At 38.3% G+C, this 27945-nt stretch overlaps 1 protein-coding gene across 4 annotated transcripts in view; it reads right to left on the bottom strand.

Annotated features, from left to right (window-relative positions):
* The window catches only part of FBXL4 (F-box and leucine rich repeat protein 4), a 65569-nt gene extending 61328 nt beyond the window's left edge, over nt 1-4241 (bottom strand). Inside the window, exon 1 of one of the 4 annotated variants that reach the window (XM_036248702.1) lies at nt 4103-4241. The gene's annotated coding sequence lies outside the window, so the exon portion shown is untranslated. Of the gene's footprint in view, nt 1-2153; nt 2197-4102 lie in introns of those variants that run through there. The other 3 variants (XM_036248703.1, XM_036248700.1, XM_036248701.1) reach the window with 3 other exon arrangements.
* Between the last annotated feature and the right edge of the window lie 23704 nt (nt 4242-27945).

The raw sequence follows: 27945 nt of genomic DNA, 5'->3' as shown, positions 1-27945 counted from the left end.
TAGGAGACAAACATATTTTGCTTACCAATTATTCAGTTTTAATAAGTAAGGATATAGTATGTTATCCTTAATAAGTAAGGATATATATAGTATGTTATAATGGATGTGTCAAATCAAAACAACTGGGAAAGGATGACTTACCAAAAATGTTTTAGAAAAATGCCCAGATATTTGGAAAAGTAAATTTAGAATGATATGATAGCAACCATTAAAAAATATCTAAATATATAATACAAAATATCCAATAAGATATGTACAAAGAATATTTAAATAACCTTAGGGTGGAAATTCAGAGGCCACAAAGAAAGAGAATAGCAGAACTAACAATATACACAGAAAAGATTGCCATGTAGCAAAAGTTCCCAGAAACAGCACCAAAATAAACTAAAAAAACAAAACAAAAAACTAGTAAATGATATACCAAGTCATTTATACCCACTACATGTAAAGAGCTATTACAAACCAATAAGTAAAAGAACAAAAGAACATTTCAACAGAAAACTAAGCAAAGAATATAAACAGGTAAGTAACAAAAGACTGCAAATGGCTAATAAACATTTAGTTAATCAACTCTGTCGATAAGCAAAGAAATGCACAATTAAAGCAGCGATAAAAGAGTATTTTTCATCCATAAAATCACAAAAACGTAAAAAATGATTGCATCATCTTAGCAGCAATGATTTTGAGACAATTCTTCACAGGTCTCTCACATTTCTGCAAATCTTATAAACAGGTGCACTGCGAGCCTTTGTTCCAGAATATCTTTTCAAGGATGTTTCTACAGCAAACATCCTTAAATGAGAAATCTCCCTCTGGAGGAGAAGGCAGGTTTGTTCACTATCCAGCATAATAAAGATAATGTCTCTATCTAGGGCAAAGGTTAGGCAGGTTTACTTGCAGCCTATTATGAAAGATTCAGAGTCCCTAAACTTGGGGTTCCTTTCCTATAATGCAATCTACTGCGTGTGCTAGAATCATCTGGCCCTCATCTCATCACCCAGTGTAAATTAGGGTTCAAGGAAGCAGCACAAGAAAGTGATGATCCTTTGGCTACTTTTATTGTTGTGCTTTGTCTTCTGCCAGCATCCATGAGACTGTTAGCTTGCAAGTAGGGTGAAATCTCAGCCTTGACAATTCTTGGCAATGATATGGCAGCAGCAGCATTCTCATAAATTGTATAAATCTGCTCTTACAATAACCTTTTGAAGAGTAATATGGAACAATTTATCAAAATTTAAAACATAGTTAGCCTTTGACCCAGCAATTCCACATCTAAACATTTACACTACGGAAATAAACAAACGAGCACATATATACATAAAAAATGGTCCCTGTAGTTTTGTTTGTAAAGAAATAAATTTGAAATTTGCTAAATACCAACAGGGGATTGGTTATATATTAAAAGCTTTGGGTTATTCCTACAACGAAATACCCAAAAGAGTTTAACAAGATAATGTCACATACAGTGATATAGACTGTCATCAATTATTAATAACTGGAAGTTATAGATAATTATATATAGTATATGGTCATTTATGAAACAAATGTAGACTTATATTCATTTATTTCTAATGTCTTGAAAAAGAGAGAACAAATGATTAAATAGTGATAATCTCTAGGGAATGGGGTTTCTGGGTAGGTAGGCACAAAATATATTTACTTTCTCCTTTTGCTATTTCTGTACATATTATTTGACTTAAAAAAGTATACATTTATTTTATGCTCTCATAAAGTATCTAAGTATGTATTATAGCAATGCTTGAAAATTCATATTTAAGATGTCCAGTTGGGACAGTGATATACATGCTGACATGGGCTATTCCAGGGATCACTCTATAGAAATTTATCTCTTAGAGCTGCTTAAACCAGGTACATAACATCCTGAGTCAGAGCTCATGATGAGAGAAACACAACACTTACAATACACAGTTCACATCAAAAGGCATGCAGATTTTGAATCAAGCTGCTGCTCCATGTACAACTCTAAGGAGCAACTCTACATGGAGAATTCTGAGTTAACAAGAGAAAGGATTTAACTACAGTTAATGATTCAACTGAGCATAACAAAAGCAAGCAAGCAAAAAAAAAAAGTATTACAAGAATAAGCAAGAAACTTCAAAGGGAGGGAGGATTAAAAAAGGAAATCAACTTACCCCACTAAATGTGCTCATTCCAAAAATATTTAGTGATGTCTACAATATGTCAGGCATTGTTTGAATCCCTAGACATTAAAACACATTATAAAGCTAGAGTATTAAGAGCAGCATGGCATCAGCAAAGCAGTCAGGAATCACTGAACAACAGTTCAGAAGTTCCAAGGATAAAGAATTATGACCCAAGATAAATACAATATTTGTTATCAGTTGGGAAAAACTGAATTCAACAAATAATGATGGGGTCACTAGCTAACAATTTTGGGGGAATAAAGTTGGAGCCTTACTTCCTTTCTTACCCTAAATATTGTTGAAGTAGGTTAAAGATTTAAACATAAAGAATAAGATAATTAAAAAATGCTAGAAGAAAACAGAGGTGGAGATACACAATTTATGTAACAAAGGGTCTAAGAAGATACCTTTCTTAAAGTTAGAACCATGGAGTTAAAATGGATTACGTAAGAGGATGAGGCAATGAGTAACACAGTCAAGAAAGGGCAGTTTTTGTTAAATGACTATATTTCGAAGTAAAAGATAAGCAATTAGAAACATTTAAGATGCCATTATACAGAGGGCTATAATCACATTATTGGATCATGGCATTAGTAAAAGGAAATTAACCATCTTACATTAAGCTGACCCGACTTTCAAGTCCATAACAAAAAGGAAGAGCATGAAAATACAGGGTTCAGACAAGCCAAAATTTGAGCAGTTAAAAAAAAACAAAGGACACAGACAACTGTGCGGTGCGAGTGGGAGGGAGGGCTAGGGGAGGAGGATGTCAATGTGGGGGGGGATCTGTAATACTTTAAACAACAAAGAAAAACTTTTTAAAAATAAAATGGTGACTTGTAAAAAATTTTTAAAAGTGTTTAAGTTGGCACTGAAGAAAGAGGTGTGGAAAGAAGCCTCCAATTCCATAAACAATTAAAGAGTGCTTACTATGGGGTGATGCACATTGCCACTGGAAATATAAGTAACGTCCCTTTCCTCCAAGAACTTAATGTCTAATAAAGGACTATGGGAGTATCGATGTATCGAAAATCTCCATCTACTCAACCAACAGGTACAATGTGTAATACGGACAACAGAAGCATAAAGTGAGCTTTAAGGAAAAATATATGCCTATAATCTGAATTTGAGAAACCAAGGAGTGCATGCCAGGAAACAGTAAAGGCAGCTTGTGTCCTGGGACAGATCAGAAAAAGCAAGATCCCACATCTGGTGTTAGAGAGTCCTCGAAGGTTTAAAGCCAGATAGGGTATTCTGACAACGCAACTACCTGACCACAGGTTTATACGGTCTTGACTTCCTAATTACGTGTGTATTTCAATTAGGGAATGCATCCCGACACTATGCAATGAGTACTTGGGAAATCAGCAAGGAAACCCAACACCACTCCCCTTGGTATTGAGTTGACTGGGAGGCAACGTGAACATTCATTATCACAGTGCACTCTAAGGACACCCCTAAACATAGAAACAAGGTTGCTGGCGGGTATCTCGTGGCAGTCCTGAATAAAGACAGGGGCCTGTCGGGCAACAATCACCGAATGCCAGAGGACAATCAAGGAAGCACACACAGGAGCAACCAGTACAGACGTGCAGGGGCGACGCGGGGCGGCAGGGCCACGGAAGGGCTCGGAGCCACCAGGGCCCGCAGACACCGCGGAGTAAACAACCCCGTCCGCTCGCAAGCGGAGGCGACGCCTCTCGCCCAGCGGGCAGGCTCGTGCAGAGAAGCGCCGCAGGCCCGTAAGCTGCTCTCAGGGTCCCCGGCAAGCCCCGTGAGCGCAGCGTGGGCGGCGGGGGAGGGGAGACGAGCGGGGATCTCCGCAGCGCGCGCCCAGGCTCCCAAAGCGCGGCGCTCCGCCCAGGCCAAGCCCAGCCCCAGCGCCGAAGGAGGGAAATGGAGACCCGCAGGAGGGAGAAGTAAAGAAAGGGCCGTACCCTGCAGGGTCCGGGAGAGCGCGCGCCGTGGGCTTCACCAGCGACCAGGCGGCGCGGGGAGGCGGGGACGCGAGGGCAGCCCCCAAACTCCCGCGCTTCTGCGCGACCGCGGCGAGCCCGGCCCAACGCGACCCGGAAGGAAGACTCGGAGGCCGCGAGGAGGGGCGGGGCCTAGGAGGCGGGGCCGGGGGCGGGGCGGGACCAGAGGGAGGCGGGGCGCTGCGCCTGCTGGAGGCCCCCAGCGGCTCCAGGACCGCCCTCCCCTAGGCAGAGGGTTCCCAGTCCCGGTCGTACCCCGTAAATGGACCAGTTACTCCTCTGCAGGCTGTGGTTGCAAGTCCATTGCGGGTATAATCCCTTTCTCGCATCACCCTGCCATCTGTAGTGCAGTTTCGCTAGGGCTTCTGCAGTCCAGGGTTGGTGGATCGGGTGATGTATAAGGGATTGCGGATGGTAAGGTCATCAGAGGAAAAGTGAAACAAAGTTATGTATTCTAAAGGTATAATTCACCAAGTTTGAAAATTTTTACTGCCCCAGATGAAAGTCCTTCCTGCAGTCTCACTTCCCTCTCAACATTCAGAAGCCCCTGATCATTACCTCTAATGAAGACACTCTCCCCGCCTTCCTTACTCCGTCGGTTTTTTATTTATTTTCTATATACATGTATGTAATAACACCTTTTTAAAAGTTAGCATCACATTTTCTTACTATAAGGTTTCCATTATATAGAAAAACATCTAATAATGACGAGATGTTGAACCTCATATATTTGCTATCTATTCTTAAAGAGGCAAAATAATAAGGATATTTATTTATAAGTTATATATATGCACTGAGGTGATATGTAATATGCACTTTAAATTGTATACAAAATGAGAAATTTTAAAAAGGAATTGGCCCTGGCCAGGTAGCTCAGTTGGTTAGAGCGTCATCCACATATGCCAAGGTTGTGGGTTCCATCCCAGTAAGGGCACATACAAGAATCAATGAATGCATAAATAAGTGAAACAATAAATTGATGATCTCTCTCTCCTTTTCTCTCTAAAATCAATTAAGAAAACATTTTTTAAAACAGGAATTGAAACTTAATCCTCAACCTCCCTTGAGTGTGGGCAGCACTTAGTGACTTGCTTCCAAAGAATATGGAGGAGTGGAAAGTAGCTTTACTGTGGAGAAACCTGGCCAACACTATCTTGGCCAGATAAAAGTTAACACCATTAGAGATAAACCAAGCTGATAGCATGTACCCTGATGGTGTGATGAGAAGAGTACTTCATCCCTGTGCTATTGTTCCTCAAGACCCATAAATGCAGTCTAACCTTGAGATAACATCAGAACACCCAGATATCCTATAAAATGTCTGAACAAACTGTCAAGTTAATAAAAAAGAAAAAAGAAAAACAAATTGTCAGACCAGAGGGGGACTCAGGAAACAGGACCAGTAAACGTAATATGGTATTTTGAATTAGATCCTGCAACATGAAAACTAGTGAAATTGGAAAAAGAATTTAGCTAATAGTAATGCATGTACCAATGTTGATTTCTTAGTTGTAACAAATGTACTATTATAATTAAGACATTAAGGGGAAAATGGATGAGCAGTATACATGAACCCTCTGTAATACCCTCATTGCAGCTGTTCTGTAAAACTCACTCTATTCTAAAATCAAAAATAGATTACAAATAATAAATAAACATATTAATAAGTAAGTAAAATTGACCCATTTGTGGTTCCAAGTGAGACGTAATTGAGTTGATGCCTTCTGGGCACTCAGACCCAGTCTAACTAAAGCAGTTTCTCTTAACATAATTCCAAATAAACTTTTCATTGAAGTATGTAATATATTCATAAAAATGACCAAAATGTGAGTGTAGAGCTTGATGCATTCACCACTCAGATTAAAAAAAAAAAAAAGGTAACTCCTAGCTTTCAGAAACCCCCAACATGCTCTCCTAAATGTCTCTCCTTTATTCCTCCCCAAAGGTAACCATTGTCCTGACTTTTAATACCAGAGATTAATTTTGCTACATTTTTGCCTTTATATAGATGGATTCATACATTATACACTCTTTTGAGTCTGGCTTCTCTCTCTCAACATTAGGTTTGTGAGAATTATTTATGTTGCTGAGTCTAGTGGTAGCTTGTTGAGTTTCTATTGTATTAATATACCATAATTTATTTATTCTACTCCTGATGGGCACTGAGCTGTTTTTAATTTTGATTATTACAAACAATGCTGCCGTGAACCTTTTTATGCATATCTTTTGGTGCATGACCCTCCATACATTTTCATCTCCCTTGTGTTTAAGAGACATAGTAGTTGGTGCTGTTGTTTTATTTATTTTTTTTTGTTTAGTTTATTTAGTTTTGTGTTTAAAGGTACTTGAAGTCCTGCTTGGAACATATGCAAGTCATATTTAAGGAAAGAAATAGACTAGGGCAAAGTTCCATTTCTGTGAATCGATGGAATTTTGGTCATTGCTCAATCTACCCTTCCTCCCATCTCCTTGTGTCGAGGTCCATGCCATTGCCGTGCTTTGTTTGCTGGGCAGAAGAGCCAAGTGAAGCCAAGGAAAAGGGCGATACTTATCAGTTAGTGATGACACTGATTTAATGGGTGAACTAATGCCTAGTTATTAAAAGGAATGTTGTTTACAGCTGAATAGCATCCCACGCTGTAACAGTACTATTACAAATAAAGAAAGTCCCAACAAAGCTTAATTGTGCATAAAGTCACCAGCTCAGCAAGCTGGTTATGATCCATTCTATGTTAGCTTCAAAAGTTGCAATGTTCTACTCAGACAGGGAGGCGGGCAAAAACGGAGCAGGTTCAAAACTCTTCTTTGTCTCTAATCTTGAAACACTCATCATCATAACCCTTCATTATTTTCAAGTGATTTTTAAAAAATTTTTTAATAAATGTCTATCAATTATAAACTTTCAGGGTGAGGAGTATGCATGACAATAAGGTGCTATTTCAAAAAAGTAAAGATATCATCAGCACACTGCAGAAAGGGCCAAAAATGTGTTCACAATGAGCTCCCTTAAGTTTTTTATCATTGGTTCTCAAGTAAGTTTTTCTATCAAGTCAAAACCTCTCAGGAAATGTCATCCATGCATTTTCTACATAACTAAGTAAATATAATTTACCTTTCTGTGAAATCTTAAGTTAACTAGTTTGTTGGAAAGTGGCAGTCAGTCAGTAATGTTAGTTGAAGGCTTTTAATATGCCAGTGGCCAAAAAGCATGAATAATAGATAGTAGGGATGATCTCTTAGTGTCCTTTTTAAAACTTCTTATAGTTAATAAAAAGTTTCATTTAATATTTATCTATCATAATATTAATCTAGAAACAGTTCTAGAAGAAGAAGATAAAAATTTTAAGCAAGAAATAAACCCAAAAGTCATATAGTCCAAACGCCTTTTTTTTTTTTTACAGATGAGGAAAATGAAGCCCAGAGATGTTAAATGACTTCCCAAAATCCCAGTGTCAGAACTGTCAATGAAACCTAATTCTCTGACTTTAAATCCAGTGGGTTTTTAAAAATGATACCACATTACTTTGTGAGTTAAAAACTTAACTAATCATGCTCCCATATTATCATAACCTTGAAGTAGCTGAATACAGTAGAAAGAAAATTGAACTTGGGAGTAGGAAGACTTTTCTATGCAGCTCTGCCATGTACGTAACTCTGTGATCTTGTATTAGCTACAACTTCTCTGAGCTTGTTCTCACTTCTGTGAACTGTGCCCAACTCGCAGGCACTGGAGAGATTTCAAAGAGATCGTATATGTGAAAGCACTTTGTGAGCTATAAAGTACTATGCAAATGTACGAATATTATTAATATTTATTAAAATGTATTGAAGATCAGAAATTGAGTCTTTCTAGCCCAAATTGTCAGAATAGAACTTTCAAGTTTATTCTAGTCTGATCCTTTCAATTGTTACCAGAGGAGAGAAAAGCCTAGAAAAACTGGATAATTTACCCCAAAATTTATGGCAAGTTGCTGGCAAAGCCAAGACTCAAATGTTTGTCTCCCACTGGTGGCTTCTGATGAACAACTTCTAGTATCTTTGATAAGTGATTACTGGAAACCAGTAATATGGTTTAAAATAATTTGATAAAACTTTAAACTGAATTTGCACAGATCTAGAAGGGTTATCTTGAAATATATATTTTTAATATTTAAAAAATAAAAACTATCTAACTTATACTGTTTCTACTGTTTTGACTTGTACTAGTCCTTTTTATGTCGCTTGGATCATTTACTTTAAAATTTGGCGTTAATGAAAGATTGTCAGTGGTCAAGAATAACTTAGGAAAAAATGCTACCTGGAGAGAGAGTGGACTGAATTAACTTCATGCCTATAGGTAACAGAGACATGGAAATGAAACTTGTGGCCATAGCCCCAGGTAATACTTCTTGTTTCTACTTTTTTTTTTTTTTTTTTAAGTAAACTTTTGAAAGAGTTTCTGTGTATCTATATAAGGCAGATCCCTGTGGTCTAGTCACAGAGTGACATGATAATCAATAGAAAAGAAGCAAAGATTTTCTGTCCGTACAAGTAAAGCAAAAGTGGTGTGTGATTATCTGAGAGTTTTAATATTAATATTCATGTAATTCAAAGTCTTCAATTTCATAATTATTTTGTCTTCGGTGGAAGATTTGAGGGGACTAGATTATCCAGATAAACAAGAAGTATTCACTCATTTATTTGTGTCTTTTCACAAATGTGAATGTCCCTTCCCTATTTAACATATTCCTTGTATATAAAACAAACAAACAAAATGATAATAGGATTTCCTGGGTTACCCATGTCCTTTAAAACATAAAGAAGTGTATCTAAAGATATACTGTCTACAAGAGACTCACTTCAGATTGAAAGACACACACAAACTGAAAGTAAAGGGATGGAAAAAGATATTTTATGAAAATGGAAACAAACAAAATGGAAATAAAAAAGATTTGGTAGCAATATTTACACCAAAAACAAAAAACAAACAAAAAAAAAACATAGACTTTAGAACGAAGGCTATATATAACAGAAAAAGAAGAACACAATAATTCTACTGGGTATTTAGCTAAAGAAATCCAAAACACTAAATTGAAAAGATATACTTAATATATCAATTGAAGCATTATTTACAATAGCAAGATATGGAAGTAACTTGAGTGTCCATCAAGAGATAAATGGATTCACAAGAAGTAGTACATATGTACAATGGAATATGACTCAGCCATAAAAAAGAATAAAATTTCCATATGCAACAACATGGATTGGCCTAGAGGGTATTATGATAATGAAATAAATCAGATAGAAGACAAATGGCTGTATGATTTCACTTATATGTGGAATCTAAAAAACAAAATAAATAAGCAGAATAGAAACAGATTCATAGATACAGAGAACATTTTGACAGTTGCCAGATTGGAGGGGGGTTGGGGACTGGGTAAAAAATGTGAAGGCATTAAGATATACAAATTAATAGTTACTGAATAGTCATAGGGATGCAAAGTACAGCATAGGGAATATAGTCAATAATATTGTTATAACCATGTATGGTGTCAGATGGGTACTAGATTTATTTGGGTGATCACTTAGTAAGTCATATAATGTCTAATCACTGGGTTTAACAACTGAAACTAATGTAATATTGTATGTCAACTATACTTGAAAAATAAAAAATTAAAGTAAAAAATATATATATATCCTATTTTATATTAGTCATAAATAAATATTTTCCCATCTAGTTAACATAAGCAATAAAACGTATGTGGGAAATAAAAATGACTCGAGTAATTTATTAAGCATCATTTAAAATGAAATCTTTACAATGATTGATGAACCTTCATTATAAAGCTTCCCCCAAACCCAGAACCCTTTGATGATACATTTCTTTCACTCAGCAGTTGTGGTCTCACAACAAACAGATAGTGTGTGAAAGGACAAGCATAATTTGGCAGAAGCTCCTTAAAAGTGCATCTTAAAAAGTCATCCTTGGTGATACTGTAACTGTTTAGGGGTTTTTGGTTAAAATCCTCAGTGTCATATTGGGAAAAATTCCTCTATTTCAAAGCCATTTAAAAAGAAATATAGAAAACAAATTTAAAACAAGGCTTACCCCCCCACACCCCACCCCAGTTACACATTGATAGGTTTTCCGAATTTTGAGGAGAAAATGACTTTCCTCTCTAATGATTTCTCAAAATGTTACCAAAGATAAAGCTCCCTATTATATGCTATTCTCTTGTTACTTTTTTTTTCCTTATCATTTCAGCCTTTAATGTTGAGATATTTGATTGCTTTAGAGGAGGGGTCTTTTCCTCCAAGTCAAATGACTCACAGAGAAATTCACTAAGAGGAGAGGGTGAGAAGCCAGGTCGGGCTCCTGGCAGCCTTCCCTCTTCCTTCCGCCTCCTGGCCTCCCGCCCCCTGGGACTGCCTGTGGCTGCCATCACAGCACAAACAGCTTGGAGGAGGGCCAGACAAGATTTAACAGTGGTCAGCTGGGATCGATCAGTTATGGAACCAGGCACTTTATTTACTATTTACTAAATAGATTGCTATTCATATGGTGTTGGACTATTTTATAGGATGAGAGGTCTTGAGCCAATTTCATATTTGTGTGTCCTATTTCCCTAATAATGAATATTTTTCCATAACCTTTAGTACAGCTAGAAAGCAAGCCTAATGCAATCACTCAGAAATATCTCTTTAGGGAACCAACACAAGTATTTGAAATTCAGAAGAGTGGGTGTTTGAGCTATTTTCTTTGAAGGTCATATTTTGAGGATGGGAAGGACCATCTTTTATCATTTTTTTAAAGAACACTATCAGTATTTTATTCTCCCATTAATAAGAATTTATGTTCATTTAGACCAAGAGTTGGGCCTCACATACAATGTGTTTGGTGTTTTTTGTTTTTGTTTTTTTCTATTTCAATTTTGTCTGTGCCTCCAACTACAGATGGGAATCTATGCAGGTATTCTTTTTTTTTATTTTTTTATCCTCACCCGAGGACATTTTTCCATTTTTTGTTCAGGTAGAGTGGGAGGGAAAGAGAGGAACAGACAGAGAGAGAGAGAAACATCGATGTGAAAGGAACACATCGAGTGGCTGCCACCCATACAACCAACCAGGGCCGGGGACAAACTGCAACCGAGGTACATGCCCTTAGCGGGAACCGAACCTGGGTCTCTCAGGACCGCAGGCCGACGCTCTAACCACTGAGCCAAATCGGCCAGGGCCATGCAGGTATTCTTTTATGTAGAATGCCTGACAAATACTATTTACAATAAAAATAATGGAAGTCATATAGGCCAATACTTTTCAAACTTTAATGTGTAGTGGAGTATTATTCAGGCATGAGAAAGGGAGAAATCCTCCCACTTATGACACCATGGATGGACTTTGAGCACGTTATGCTAAGTAAGAAAAGTCAGATGAAGACAAATACTGTATACCACTTATATGTGAAATCTAAAAAAGTTAAATCTGAAAAATAGAGAGTAAGGGTTGGGAGAGAGGGGTTAAAGTGACAGTGTTCAAGGGTACAAACATGTAACAAGTAGTATATAAGCCATAGAGACTTAATGTAGTGAGTATAGTGTAGTGAGTATAGACAATAACATTGTACTATAATCATGTGATACAATATTACAATATATAAATGTATCAAACTAATACATTGTATACTTAGACTTACACAATGTTACATGTTAATTTATTCAATTAAAAAACAACTTTAATGTGTTTATAAATCTCCTGAGAATTATGTTAAAATATAGTTTCTGATTCTGGGTTGGAGCCTGAGTTCTGAACTTGTAATAAGGTCCCAGATGATCTGGATGCTATTGAACCCTGAACTATACTCTGAGTAGGAAGATTTAGGCCATGGCCATTTCACCTGCAGAATATTGTGTCTGAACTCTACAGATTTGCATGAACAGGTACTAATATTATAGAGCAAAACCTCAACTTTAGCTGGAGACTTGAACAAAGTAAATGGATAGAATCTTATTAAACATTTCTGTTGACTCCTTTAGATAATTTAAGATTTCTTTGATAATAGAGGAAGGCAATCCACATTTTATTTTGGTTTTACTGAAAAGGCAGGCTCAAGAGAAAAATCTATGCAGCAATGGCACAAGTGGGTATCTCTCTAGTCTCAGAAGACTATGGGGGCCCATCTTTTAAGAGAAGCCAGCCGTCAATATTAGAAGAGTTTGGGGGATAGAATTCAAAGCATGTACCAAGACTACATGACCAATTTAACTTTCTATATGTCAGTGTTCTCAACCAAGGTGTCACGTCTCCAGCTGCTGTTCTGCTCCAGCCTGCCTTTGTTTTCACCAAGAGCAAGTGCAGCACAGAAATGAGGGCATAAGAAAAACATCAGATTTGTTATTCACAGCAACAGCTCCCAGCCCAGACAGCTCCAAAGTAAATCCGAGCAAGGTCTCGCTGTGACTTTGTGACCAAAGACTTAATGTTCTCATACCATTAGTGGGCTCTGGCACTTTATCAAACCTGTGATATTGACTAACTACCAGTAATTGCTGATTTATGGGCAGAATTTTTTCAGCCTTGTTTTCTCCAGGACTTTAATATAACTTCATCTTCTGAAAACGTGTTGAATCAGTCTGTTCACGTGCTCTGTGAGCTTTGCTGTTGACATATCTAAATAGAGGACATCTTGCTCTTTTACTTGTTGCTGTTACGATGACCTTGTAGGACTTTACTTGCCTTAAGTTATTTCTTTATAAAAAACAACCACACTTCTCTGTTTTCAGGGAGGGCAATAAGCAGAATATAACATATGGGAAATAAATTTTATTATATAGTATTCTATAATTTTCAAAAGTTTATTCCTAAACAGGATAAGAGAATACGATAACCAGAAGGATTTCTAAAGAGCATCTAGTCCAGGATGACAAATGGGTGTCACTTCCAGTGCCCTATGACAGAGAAATGAGCACAGGTGTGCCTTTGATTTCCAATCCAGATCTGGTAGCAATCCTAATGTCTAGTCCATGCTTTTCTTTCCCTTCTATCTTTTCAGCTCTCTTTCTCGTCCCCCCACCCCCATTTTCTGGCACCATTTACATAAGTAGAAGTACCAACCAGGCCTCAAAATAACACTCAAGGAAGGATTAGGGTCATATCAAGGGCGTTGGACAACTCTACTAATTTCACCTTGCCTTCAAACTTCCTGTCTCCCTATTCCAAAACTAACCAGCACCTGGAACCCCTAGAACCACATACATGCCAACCTTTGCCCTCAAGCATTTCCAAAGAGGCCAGTGTTTTGTCCCTGATTCCATGGTCACACATGATCGTGTTATCGCAACCCTTGAAACCACACTACAGAATGTCTATGACCAAACCACAGTGTGTAATAGTGGGACACATACATGTGTCTCTGGTTTCCATCTACATCATTTTCCAGAATCAAGACCTCCAAACTCCTCTCAGGCGCCTCCTGCATCTCTCCTGAACTTCCTTGCTCATCGCACACAGCACTGGAAGAGAGGCAGAGGCTGATGACAGCACCATTTGAGACAATATAATATCTTGGAAGTGTCCAAGAATAGAAATATATTTTGTCCTGTTTATTTCTGGATTCAGGAGAGCACTAATTGCAGCCAAAATGTCTAGAGCTGATTTAGATTTCTCTCTGGCAGTGTGACCTTGGCTGAGTGACTTCACCTTCTTACTATTTTGTGGGTAATGGCATCTGCTCTTAAATGTGGTTGGCCAAAGAAGTCATGCAAAAGAACTTTGCTCTCTCCACCAGAAAGGTTCTAGTCTATATAAACACAAGGAATCATTAAGATACTGATATTTTCAGGCCGTTATATGTGACTGAATTTTACACCATTAAATGTGCATGTTTAGTGATTTTGTTGTTGGTGGCCTGATTCCTGGTATGTTAATGAAGACCTATGTATAGTTTTCTTGATTAACTCATGGCTCAGGACTGTTACTTCAAGCACCAAACAAGATTCAGTTTTTTGAGGCATTGCATCCAATGTCTCAATTATTCATCTTAGAAATTAGTGTAAAATTAACACAGATCCTTGCTCATATGGAAATAGATGGGTATGTTAATAGGAATGCTATAGCTGGAAAAAAATTTTGCATAATGAAAGGAGTGATATTAATATTTTTGAATAGAAGATGTATATCATATTATTAATGAGGAAGAATTCATTCATGTGTGCTTGCTCTAAATAATTATTTTACGTAGTTTATCTTAATCCCAAAGAAGAAACTATTCAATATACCTAGTAAGTATCTTGAAACAGAAATATGCTAACACACTTTTGAATTTAAAGTAAGCCTCTGTTGCCCGGCCGTTGCCCGGCCGGTGTGGCGCAGAGGTTGAGTGTTGCCCATGCACAAAGAGGTCGCCAGTTTGATTCCCGGTCAGGGTACATGCCCAGGTTGTAGACCAAATCCCCAGTGAGGGACATGCAGGAGGTGGCCAATTGATGTTCTCTCATCAATGTTTCTAGCTCTCTCTCCATCTCCCTTTCTCTGTCTCTAAAAATCAATAAAGAAAAAAAAATAAACAAAGTAAACCTATGTTAAAACATTTTCATTTCTTTCATGCTATGTCTTATCACATTTTCTATCACTTTACATGTTCAAATTTTCACATTTAGTTGCCGTAAGAGTTTATTAATTCTTAATCAGAACTGAATAATTATGGTACACTTCCACACTCTATCCAGGTTAATCACTGGGTGTGTGATAACTTGCTATCACTAAAATCCCTTGTTTCTCCCAGGAGGTCCCTCAGAGCCTTTCCTGAGTTTACATTAAAAATTAAGACTAAATAGTGAGAACAATGATGTATTGAAATGCTGAAGGAAATGAGATACCACATTACATGTAAATACACACACACACACACACACACACACACACACCCTGAATTCAAAATGAGGCCACTAATCAGTTTTAAACCTCTGAAGCTTATTATAATATAATATAACATAAATTATAGGAACCTTATTATACTATTATATCCTTTTTATAATATTTCACCATTCATTTTTATTTATAAATTTAATTCAGAAATTAAAAAAAAAAACATGTACTGAAGGTCTATTATGGAAAAGACATTCTGCTAAATGTTGTGAAGGAAATAAAAACTATTGAGGACCTCATTATGTATTTGTGTGTACAAATATCCATATGTACAAATACCTTAATCAAAAGAGGATTTAAAAGCATTGTGAACAAAATTCTGTGGGAGCATTATGCTGGATAAGATTGCCACTAAATATGGTTGCTTAAAGGAGTCAGCATTTTGTTTGTTTTTTTATTTTTTCTTTATTACTTTTAGAGAGGAAGGAGAGGGAGAGAGAGAGAGAAACATTGATGAGAGAGAACATCGATTGTTCACCTTCTGCATGCCCCACGATAGGGATTTGGCCCACAACCTGGGCATGTGCTCTGACTGGGAATTGAACCAGTGACTTTTTTGTGCAAGGGTCAATGCTCAACCACTGAGCCACACCGGCTGGGCAGGAGTCAGCATTTTTAACTGAGCTAAAAACATAGGTATAATTCCAGGAATTTCCAGGCAAAGGTAATGGCTCGAAGAAAAACCTGCAGGGGGTGAAGGGGACAAGAAATGATTTGGGACTGGTGATGAGAGAGTTGCAAAGGGTTTAGCAAAGTATCTCCTATCCCTTTTCTACACACAGCACTTTATGATAATCTTACCTCCTTTCATCAATGCTGTGACAATATTGGTTTTGAATACAGATTGATATGTGAAGAAATTCTAAAGCAGAAAGTAATTTTCCATAGAAAACATATACAATAATTTCACTGCTTCAAATGGCCCAAGACAACTGAGGATGGCATTAACTAACATATAGGTATTCACTGGGAGCCTAAGGAGTAGCCAAAAGGAAAAGAAAATCATCTGGTAAGACAATGCTGGCAACCCTCTGACAAGGCCCGTACACAATGAAGATGGCCGACAAGGCACAAGACCACCGGGCGAGAGTCATCAGCTCAGATGGCAAGTCCAGGCACCAAGTATCACTTCATACTCTTCATAAAAAAGGGATTGGGAGTTTGGGCTAAACACTTGGAGCATGAAATCCTAAAATGAAGGGGCTCCTCCAACAATTTCTAACTCAAAATTATGGGAGGAGGACCCCTAAACATGCAATTTATCTACTTGTTTGCCCAAAGGGCCTGATCCACTTACTATGACTGCATAATAAATTACTCCAAATCTTAGTGGAGAAAAACAACAGTTTATTATGCTCAGATTCTGTAGATCACATTTTTGACACAGCATAGTGGGGTCCGCTTGCCTCTGCTCTAATCTCTCTGGGCGTCAGCTGCAAGACTCGAAAGGGGAGAGGGCTGCAGTCATCTGGAGGTTCATGCACTCACATGTCTGGCAGTCAACACTGGCGCGGTCAGCTGGGGGTCTGAGTCCTCTCCAGCCGGGCTTCTGAACATCATCTCTCAGCAGAAATGCCTGTTTAACTTTATCACAATGTGGTTGGCTGAGCTCAGAGGGCAAGCATCCTAGGGAGAGAGCCAAGTGTAGGTAGCACTATCCTTTCCCTGCCCTAGCTTTGGAAGTCAGAGAGCATCACTTGTGTTATATTTTACCTGTGGAAGTGTTATAAGCTCTTGCCCAAGTCTAAGTGAGAAAACAGAGACCTCACCTTTTGGGAGGAGGAATGGCAAGGTTCTGAAGAGCATGTCAAACCAGAAATACTGACATAGCAATTTTTGGAAAATACAGCTTGCCACAGGGCCCTAGAGAGCCCCCAGAACAAATACTGTGCAGGAATCTATTTCTGCCCCTCTCTCCTATTCTTTCCCATAGCCTCTGTAGCTGTTGCAGTTTCATAAATAAAGAGAGAGGCAGAGGACTTAAGAAGAAGCCTGATATCTGCTTAGGTCCCAGTGGTTCTCAACCTTCCTAGTGCCTGTGATCCTTTAATACAGTTCCTCATGTTGTATGTGGGTGTATCTGCATGTGGGCGGACCCGCCTGGAGATGGATAGAGGAGCCATGTCTCGGTTCCTAAGACCATCGGAAATATGTGTTTTCCGATGATCTTAGGCAACCCCTGTGAAAGAGTCATTGGACCCCCAAAGGCGTCGCGACCCACAGGTTGAGAACGGCTGGCTTAGGCAAATTATTAATAAAGTTTATTATGGGTTTTCAATATTCAAACTCAAGATAGATGAATATATTCCCAGAGTATAAAAAAGAAATGTATTCAGAGAGGTGGTTTAGTATAAATCCTTAAGGACTTGAAATGCCAGGCTGAGAATTTGGGTTTTATGCTGGTGTGGGACTTTGTTCTGTGGCAATGCAGAAATGACTGCATCTTTTTGATCAGGTGAGTGACATAATCATTTAGGAAAATGACTCACTTTGAAAGTCCTAAGCAGGATGGAAGAGAACCAAAACTAAGAGAAAACAGGAATTCTCTTAACTGACCTCCTCTTAACTGAAATGCCTCGTTAATTTCTGCTCTCAATGTTGTCTCTAAAATCCAGGGACAGATTTGCACCCTGGAGGCTGAAACCAGTATGACACTCTGCAACACTCCCTGCTTCCTTACCAAGGTTAGGATGTTGGCTCCCAAATCTGTTTATGAACTTTAGTTACATCATTTAATTAAATATTTTTAAACACAATTAATTATGAGGGCAAAAGGAATGAAGATGGTTTTTTCTGTAAAACCAAACTACCTGCTTTGGAAAGACAAAATAAGAACTTAATAAGTGCTGCAGGAATGAGGGTGGGTGAGACAAGGGTAAAAGATTGGGAACAAAGGAAAATCTAGAGGGATTTTACAGACAGATTACTTGTAGGAGTTTTGCACTTTTAAAGTAGATGATACAGTGTAGCACAGTGGTTAAGAGCCAAAGAGCTAAACTTAGAGAATCCCATTCCAATTGTACCACTTGCTATCTACATGAATTTTGGTAATTTGCTTAGCTTTTATGTGCCTCAGTTTCCTTACATATTACATAGAGTTACTAATAGTATCTACCTTATGACTTATAAGGATTAATAGAGTTAAAAATTTAAAAGTGCATAAAAGAGTATCTGCTACATAGAAAGTGTTAAACAAAGGCTTATTATTATTATTATGCACTATGATATGGCTTTTAAAAGAAGGACAGTTCAGAACACCAATAGTCAGAAAAATGCTATGGCCACATCAAAAGATAATGAATGAATGTACGCTTATATTTTCATAAGGTATGTGTGTTATAATTTTTATTATTTCCTTTTTACACAGACTTAAAAATAATATTGACAAGCTATTGGTCCCAATGATTTTAGATAAGAGAGCCTTCTATGTCTGGAGGGCTCTTGCCAGATGTGTGATGTTGGGGGTCTCAGGTAGAGACAGGGAGAATGGAGAGGAAGAAGCAGATACAAGACACTTGAGGAGAGGAGATGCAACAGGACCTGAACATTGTTTGTGCATAAAAGGAGAGCCGGGGCCCTGGCCAGTTTGGCTCAGCTGTTAGAGCGTCAGCCTGCGGTTCAGAGAGACCCGGGTTCGGTTCCTGCTAAGGGCATATACCTTGGTTGCAGTTTGTCCCCAGCCCTGGTTGGGTTGTGCGGTGGCAGCCACTTGATGTGTCCCTTTCACATCAATGTTTCTCTCTCTCTCTCTCCCTCCCACTCTATCTGAACAAAAAATGGAAACATGTCTGCAGGTGAGGATAAAAAAAAAAAGGAGAGCCAAGAATATGACCCCAAGGCTTGAGCATGAATACTTGAGAAGATATTTATCAGAAGAGAAGAACTGGTTTGGGAAGGGAATGATGAGAACACTTTATTTAAATATAATTGTTTTCAAACTTTGATTTTTCCCAGGATTTGATCCTGAGCCCTCTTTATTTCTTCCCCAAAACACTCTGTCTAGGCAAATGCATCCCATGGCTTTGGCTAGCATATGCTAAGCATGCCAAAATTCATAACCAAGCTCAAATTTCTTCACTGAACTTTAGACTAGTATAGACAGCTGGCTCTCAAACACAGCTCTTCCTGAATGTTCCATAGATTATTCATTGAACATTCAATATGTGCAAAGTAATTTATCATCTTCCTGCTAACACCTGTTTCTTCTCCAAATTACCTTAACTAATGATGCCATCATTTACCCAATTATGTAGGCCATGGGTGATCTGAAAGCCAATCTAAATGTCTTCCCTTCCCTTACCCCCTCACACTTAATTGGTCTGTAAGACTTGCCGTTTCACCTTTTAAATAATATTTGAATCTTTCCTTTCTGCCTTCCAACTCACTTCTCTGCCTTCATAACTAGCATTTCTGCCTTCGTGTTTTCTCCCATCTAATCCATGCTTTACATTGCTACCAGAGATATAGTGATAAAATGCAACATGATCATACTACATAAATGGTTTAAACGTCAATAGTCCCCCATTGTCTAGAGGACAAAATTCGACAAATGGCACATAACATAATGACACATTGTGATCTGCTTTCTGCCGTTCTCTTCAGATTCATCTCTACTTCTTGTAGCCTATAATCGGCCACAAGGAATTATCATGAATGTAACCCCACCTCCCAGCATTTACCATTCAACAACCACACAGCAAAGTTGTCAAGGAGAAGATCTTAACTGGATCAATGATGAGCATCTTCATTTGCTTTAGGAATCTTTCAAGAAACAGCAAAAAAAAAAGTTCAATCCAAATTTTCTGAATTCATTTTAAGAAAGCCTACCTAGTACATTTCTACAAAAAAAAATCCTCAAAAAGGATGTATGATATCTATATTTTATTCTAAATATTTGTTTTATGAATCTATAAATGTGTGTTTCTAGTTAACAACTATATTTTGTATTTTCCTTGCATTTACTTCTATGATTAACATTGGTATTTTTATAGCATGAATAGAATCAGGACTCTGATTTGTAATATTGCATTTATAGCACAAAAAGAACTTGTCTAATAATGACAACTTTTAACAATCATACAAGAACCAATTATGCTATCAGAAATGCCCTATCCACAAAACTCTAAATGAAAACAGAACAGAGAGGATATTAAAATAACTCCAAGAAAATACTTTGCATAGCTCTATAATAGTAAAATCTACAAGAAATGAACAGTAGCCTAAGAAAATATAAATTACCAAAATTGGCCCATGAAGAGATAGAAAATCTAAATAAGTGAATTTTTATGGAAAAAATAAAATAAAGTTGTTATAGAACTACTCCTCAAAAATGTGTAGGACCCAGATGGTTTTACAGATGAATTATTTCAGACTTTCCAGGAACAAATTGTTTCTGTTATATAAACTGGTCCAGAACACAGACAAAGAAAGAAACTGTCTCTCTTCCTTATATGAAGTTAGCATCCATCTGATAGGGAGAGCACAAACTACAGACCAATAGCCCACAGAAGCACTGACACAGCTCCTAAGTAAAAGATAAACCTACCTACAAATGACTTAGCAAAATTAATTTTTAAAATACAAAAATAGCTCAACAGTAGAAAATGTATTACTAGAGCCCAAGAGAAAAACCATATTATCATTCTGTATTGAAAAAAGGGGGGAGGGTATTTTTTTGATGATTGGTAACTGGAAAAATGTCCAGATGCTCCCTGCTTGGCATGACTATCACCTGCTCTTACAATGGGTACAAAATGGTTAAACAATAACTCCCTGAGATGCCACAAGGTATCCAAAACTCTGTACATTCTGTGCAATGGAGCAGCTTGTTTCTGTCCAGTTCTATTTACTCTCCCCTCCCAGAAATGAAGTGTGAGAGGCACAGTGCTTTCCACAACACTGCCCTGGAGCTGTGGGTGCAGACAGAGCACAGCGGGACAAGGCAGGACACAGAGAGCACAGGAGTAAAAGCCCCACTCCTAGGGAGGCAGCCACAGCAGGCCTTTGATTGAGCATGCTGTCAGGGAGAAGTACATCGGTTAAGCAAATGCTCAGGCAAAGGCTACTCATGCTCTGGAATTGACATTAACATTTTTGCTGTGAAGAGGTGATTGCTGAACACAGATTAGAGGGTCTGAACAGGGAGGAACACAGAAAAAAGTCATTGATCCAGTTCAGTGTGAAAAGAGCATCCAAACTGGGCAGGACAGAAACAGTAGCCTTAGCCTCACCTGGAACCACACTGGGTATGCACTCTAGTTGTGGATATTCCTTTATAGTTAAGTTCTCATACAACCTGTAGGGTAAGGACAGGGGACTGTATTGGTTGTGTGACCCATCCAAGTCCATGAAGATCTAGGGGCTTGCAGGGTACACTGCCCCTTTCTAAGGTGAGTCTCTTGAACTGCTTTGTTTCTTCTCCCTGAAGATTTAATTTAAAAAAATTTTTAAAGTTGCAGTGAGATGCACTGCTCCTCCAGCTCTGAGGGAAAACTACTTGCCACTCCAGCCTCTGCTGCTTGGAAAGAGATTAGTAGATAAAGCAAAGGTGGCCTCAGAGTAGAGCCCCAAAGCACTAAACTAATAGCAGATGATGAAAATGATTTATAATGCAATAGATTTCAATTTAATTGAAAAGATGATGTTTAAAATCTAAGAATGTGATTTTCTTTTAAAAATATACTTCGGTGGTTTGTGTACATAAGCAGCTAAGTCAGGAGTCCCAAGATCACTGTCAGGCAAAATGGTTCTCTGAAAGGACTCAGGACTTGAGAAAGCTGTTGTACTCATGGTTGTGGTTTATTATGGTGACAAGATACAGATGAAGATCATCCAAGGGTAAAGATACACGTGTCCAGGTGACCCCTTCCAGTGGAACTGCACAGGGTCACACTTAATTCTCCTGGCAATGTTGTTTGACAACATAGATGACATGTTTCCAAACAAGGAACACACCTGAGTCCTGATGTCCAGGGTTTTTACTGGAGGTCGGTCATGTAGGCTTACAGGGCTGCGTGAACAATCCCAGCTACTCGGAGTCTACCACCTGCCAGGCATTTTCTATAAATCGTATCTTATTTATTTATTTTTCTTGTTGACACTATTACAGATATCTCCCATCCCTCCTTTACTCACCACCACTCAGCCCCCACCCCCCTCCATCTTGTATCATTTTATTTTTTTAAATATAGACCTTATTTTTTAGAGCAGTTTTAGGTTTAGGGCAATATTAAGCAGAAGGTACAGAGGTGTCCCATATACCTCCTGGCCTCACACATGCACAGCCTCCCTCTTTACCAACATATCCCACCAGAGTGGTACATTTGTTACAAATGATGAATCTACATTGAAAATTTAGCATTCTTGGTGGTATATATTCTATAGGTTTGGACCAATTTGTAATAATGTATATCTACTATTACAGTATCGTACAGAGTCGTTTTACTGTCTTAAATAATATCAGTGCCCAGCCTATTTATTCCTCCTTTGTCCCAACTCCTGGAACTACTGATACTGATATTGTTTCCATAGCTTTGCCTTTTCCAGAATGTCATATAGTTGCAATCATTTAGTATATAGTAGGCTTTTCAGACTGGCTCCTTTCACTTAATAATGAGCATTCAAGATTCCTCCATGTCTATTCATGGCTTAATAGTTCATTTTTAATCCATTTACCTTTGAAGGGCATCTTAGTTTTGGCAATTACAGTTGTAAACTCATGAGCAGGTTTTTGTGTGGACGTATGTTTTCAACTCCTTTGGCTAAACACTGAGGATCATGATTGCTGGATCACATGGTAAGAGTATGTTCAGTTTTGTAAGAAACCAGCAAGCTACCTTCCAAAAGTGGCTGTACCATTCTGCATTCCCACCAGTAAGGAACGAGAGTTCCTGTTGCTCCACACATAAATTAGAATTTTAGGGTAAACAAATGTGGCCAACAGATGTAGTATGACTCGGGCACACAACACCACTTATATCAGATGGAATATTCCAAGGTCTCAGAGGTTATCTCCCAGGAGTTGGCCCTTGAGAGATAGGCCTTGAATTTGAACAACCAAGGCCTGCTGGATTAACCCTTTCCTGCTCCCACAGCGAGGTTCTGAGAGCCCAACTGCTCTGTGTAAGAAGCTAGTCTATACTCAATGAGCATCATAAGAGAGAGAGCACTTTGACTTTCTCCCAAACAGTCTAAACAGGGCAGATCCACTGGCTGAAATGCGGATCATTCTCTGCTCAGATCAGGTGCTTTCATCCTTCCTGGTATAATATGACTCCAATCCCCAGTTCTCCCCTTTATTCCTAACTAGTCTTGTACCCTCCCTAGAGAGATGAGTAATGAAGGCCTCTATTGTCCTCCAAACTGGAAATGCAACCTCTTCTCATCCACATGGTCCAAGCGAGGCTGGAGGGAAGCATTGAAGCTTGCCTGGGTTTGATATCAAATTGTTGAGCTGGAGTTCTTGGGAAAGGAATCATTTGATTAGAGGAAAAGAACCTGTTCTCACTTCCTTCTTTGGAACTAAGAAAAAAAAATCTTCAGTAGACGACTTTAGACATAAGTAGTCTTTTGCAAGGCTGGGGTGTGACTCTACAGAATGAAGCATGTGCTCTTGTTGGCAAGGCTGCATTTCTCTCATAGCCAGAATGTTTAGGTCTGGGACACAAAGGGCAGAGGTGAGAATGGTACTTCTCACACTTACACCTAGGCACCCAGTCTTAGCATTTCAGATTAGACAAGGCCAGACCCCCCAACACACACACAAATAGTGCATTCCATGTTAAGAAAATTGGATTGGATTTATCCTAGAGGTAATAAGAAACTACTGAAAGAATTTATGAGGTCCAGCAGACTAAGGTTTATCTTTAAAATATTGCTCTGAACACAAGAATCGAGGGGAACAAGAACGATGCCAATACGAATCGAGGGGAACAAGAACGATGCCAATACAGTAGGAGATTACAGAATTACGGCAAAGACTGACTGAACTCAGACTGTACCTGTGGAAGAGAGAGGGATTTGAGTAAGAGGTATTCGGAGAGTGAAACCGACATGCCAGAAAGACTAGCATGATGCCCATGTTCTGGGTTGCACAAGAGGACAGAGAATTCATGAGTCCGGGGCCTCCAGCAGGGAACTCAGAGGAAGGAGGATCACCTAACATGGTGAACCACACGTAGGAGGGCTTATACGTCTTTACCAAGCTGAATACTGGAGGAGGAATTTTAGGAAATTTATTCTGGATGTAATAAGTCACAGGCTCTGGACAAGAAAGAAATAAAGCTTGCCAGAGAGACCACAATCAGGGAGTGACAGTGAGGACAGAAAAGGCATCAGCATTTGAGAACTTTCAAAAGAAAAATCCATAAACTCTGATGATTGATTAATAGAATACAATGTATGAAGGAGAAAAAAAAATGAGTTAAAGATGACTCCTGTCTTCCAACTTTTAATTCTTGGTTAAAGTACTGAAGTCATGTGACTGAGTCTCATAGCTAAATAACATTATTAATTCTAATAAGAAACTTCAATTTGAATTTTTATTGTATGGTTAAATTATTTTTCTCCAGTTGGCACGAAAGTCTCATTATACTTAACAACCATGATCCCATTGGGAAAAGAAGTTTTCTTGCCTAGAATTAAGCTGATTGCCAAATTACCATTTGTGCTGACGATGTTGAAGTACCATAGCTTTTGTTTCCACCTTGCTGTTGCCCCCTGATGAATGGTGATTTCGTCTGTGTAACTGTTTAACACACCAAGTTTTAAAGACTGATTGTAACTTTTAGTTCGAGATGTTTGACCTTTTATCCACATTTAAATATCTGAAAAACATTTGGAAACCTCAGCTAGAAGATCAAACAAAATTCTGTCACAAAAGTTCCTGACCTTTCTACATTTCTGAGTAAAGGAATTAAGACTTCAGGCTGTCTTAATACACATTTGAAACCAAGTTCATTGATTGAGAGCTTTCTGCTCTGCATTTGTCTCCTCGGCATTACCTAATGTCCGTGTGGAATCTGTGAGCTCCGTCCATTACTTTCTTTTTTTCCTCTAACCTCCGTAATGTTCAAGTGACTTTCAGTTGAGTGAACACAAGCTCAGATTCCATTTAGGTCTGAGTATGTATCACCAAAGTAGTCAGAGTCTTACCCTCGAAGCTAAAACAATAATCCTAATACTGGTTGGCAGAAGATTTACTTAAATTTGGAAACTCAGTCTTGTTTACATTTTACTAAAATTGAATGTTTTCTACTTCTTCATTGATTTATTCAATGATGCTTATTGAGGCATACTGTGTGCCGGGTACTCAGGGTACAGGAGTGAATTAAGAACTTTCATTCATAACGCTTATACTTGAGTAGGGATATAAAACAATAAGCATAATAAATAAGTAAATCTATGACATGTGAGGAGGTACTTAGTGCTCTGAGAAAAAGAAAATGTAGAGCAGGTAGAAGAGGGGGTGGATAGAGAAGCTGCTGTATTAAATGTGGAGATCAAGGTAGACCTTGTGGAGAAGGTGCTATAGAAGCATAAACCTGAGGCATGTGAGGAAAATAGCCAGAAAGACATGGGGAAAGAGCATTCCAGGCAGAGGAAACAGCAAAAACAAAGACCCTAAGGCAAGATGGAGCCTAGAACATTCCAGAAACAGCAAGAAGGTGGGGCTTAGGGGGGCTAGGAGAGGATGCAGGCTGTTGCAGGCATAATTAGTATTTTTTAAACATTTGGTATTATGCAACTGAAAAATACTAATTAAGTGAGCAAAATTACAGTTTTCTTTGCATGTATAGAAAAGACTGTGCGATATATGCATTAGACAATCAGGTGACTTCTTGGGTAACTATTATAAAAAAATAAAAAAACAAAGACCATCCAAATGAGAACAAACAGAGGCTAGTTATTCAGAGACTGCTATTGCAAGGAAATCAGCCACTATCACTTGCATTTTGGCAGAGACTCAAAGTCAGGCAAAAGAGAAGGAAAGTTTTGTAGTAGATAAAAGAAAAACTTTGGGTATGTCCTGATTGGAGGCTGTTGGCATGAGGAAGCTATAGAGAGGCTAACTAGAAGTGCGGTATCTCGTGATTGGTTAAGAGTGTATATTTGGCTTCCTGTGGTTGATTCTTAGTAGGAGCAGGGATAAATATTATGGAAGCTGTCAGTTATTAATCAAGTCCTGGTGATTTTGTTACAGAGGTTATTGTTTGTCTTTCTGGGTCAGTTGCTAGGGATAGTGGTCTGACTTTCTACAAGTCTGACTTAGTGGGTTGCCTTCCTGGTTGGTTATTGAAGATAATAGCTTGGTTTCTTGGTCTGATTGCTGTAGATTATGGATCAAAGTTCATGCAAAATAAGACAGACACATAGAAAGAGAGCATGCTGATAGCTGTTGAGGGGGAAGGGCTGCATGGGGAGGGGTGTAGAGAGATTGAACAAAAAAGAAAAAATTCATGGACAGACAACAGTGTGGTGACTGCCAGGGGGAGGGGGAGTAGCATAAAGGGAGGATAAATGTGATGGACAGAGACTTGACTTGGGGTAGTGAACACACAATACATTGTACAGATGATGTGCTGTAGAATTGTATACCTGAAACCTGTATAAGTTTTTTAACTAGTGTCGCCCTAATAAATTCAATACAAAAGAAGAAATACAAAGTTCATTTTTATATATGGCCTGGCAATTGTCTGTTTGTATATTCAGTCCCTCACTGTAGCTCTATTAACAGTTGATTTAGCAGGTCCCTATGATTTATAGGACTCTATATGTGCTTTAATGAATTGCTTTAAAAAAATTAGTTCCAGAATCATCTAAATTATATATACCAATATTTCTAAGCATTAACTTCAATACATTTGACATATGTTAATAATTTGAGTGTTTCCTTCTCCTGTCAAAACTTTTAGCCAAATATTCCAAATGTGACTTACAATTACTATCTTGACTCATTAACTATAGGTTAGAAAAGTCATTGCTGGATTCTAAAAAGTTTAGTACCATTGTTAAAAAACATTGTTAATTAGTCCTCCAAAAAGAGTTAGGCTGACCATACATGTATACATATTCTTCAAAGCTTATAGGAAATTAAAAAACAAAAACAAAAAAAAACTACAATTGGGACTCAAAGTGCTCTACACTAAACAATATAAAATTTCTAGAAAATAAAACCATTTTTATAACTCTCCATGACAAAAATCATAGTAGCCAACACAGAAAAGGTAATTCAGCTACATGCTGGGAGACTCATAAGACTGCTATCAACATTGTGGCTATGCTCTTGGTCACATCATGTAAAGGTGGCCAGAAACACAGAGTGGACATTTGTTGTTGGCCTGCTTGGATAATTTGTGATTAGAGATGTACCCCTCCTCCTCTCTCAGTGCTCATTGTTGGGGTGAGATGAGATTCCTCTTCTACCCTAGGGGATAGACCTAGGTCTAAGCCAATCAATAAGTCAAATTTAATGACTGTAGTCATTGGTTCAAAGATGGGCTCATGACCAAAACTGACCCAATCAGAGTAAATGTCAGCACTTTTCATGAGAATGCTGGACCAAATACTCTCATGCATTCCTGCTGGGCATGAGCCAGGAAGACTATACCCCAAGGGCAGCTGACAGCCATCTTGTAACCCCAGGAATAGTTTAAGTCTGAGAATAAGGTCAACAGAGATAGAGCAGTCCAGCAGAGTTCAAAAGAAACAAACTCATTTTTCCATCCTCCTATCTATGGAAACACTCAGTTCTTCCCTGCTGTGGGTTTCTTCCCTGTGAGTCTCCTTCATTACACCACAGAACACTTTATTCCTGACACTTTGGTCACCAAATGTGTGGCGGTTTTCCTACACAATACACAATTTTATCACACGAGCTGGGTGTCCTGCAATTTAACTCAATT

This window comes from Molossus molossus, unplaced genomic scaffold, assembly GCF_014108415.1.
Source record: "Molossus molossus isolate mMolMol1 unplaced genomic scaffold, mMolMol1.p scaffold_m16_p_8, whole genome shotgun sequence".
NCBI classification, from domain to species: Eukaryota; Metazoa; Chordata; class Mammalia; order Chiroptera; family Molossidae; genus Molossus; species Molossus molossus.
Note: the sequence above shows the minus strand (reverse complement) of the source record. Positions and strands in the feature narration are given on the sequence as shown.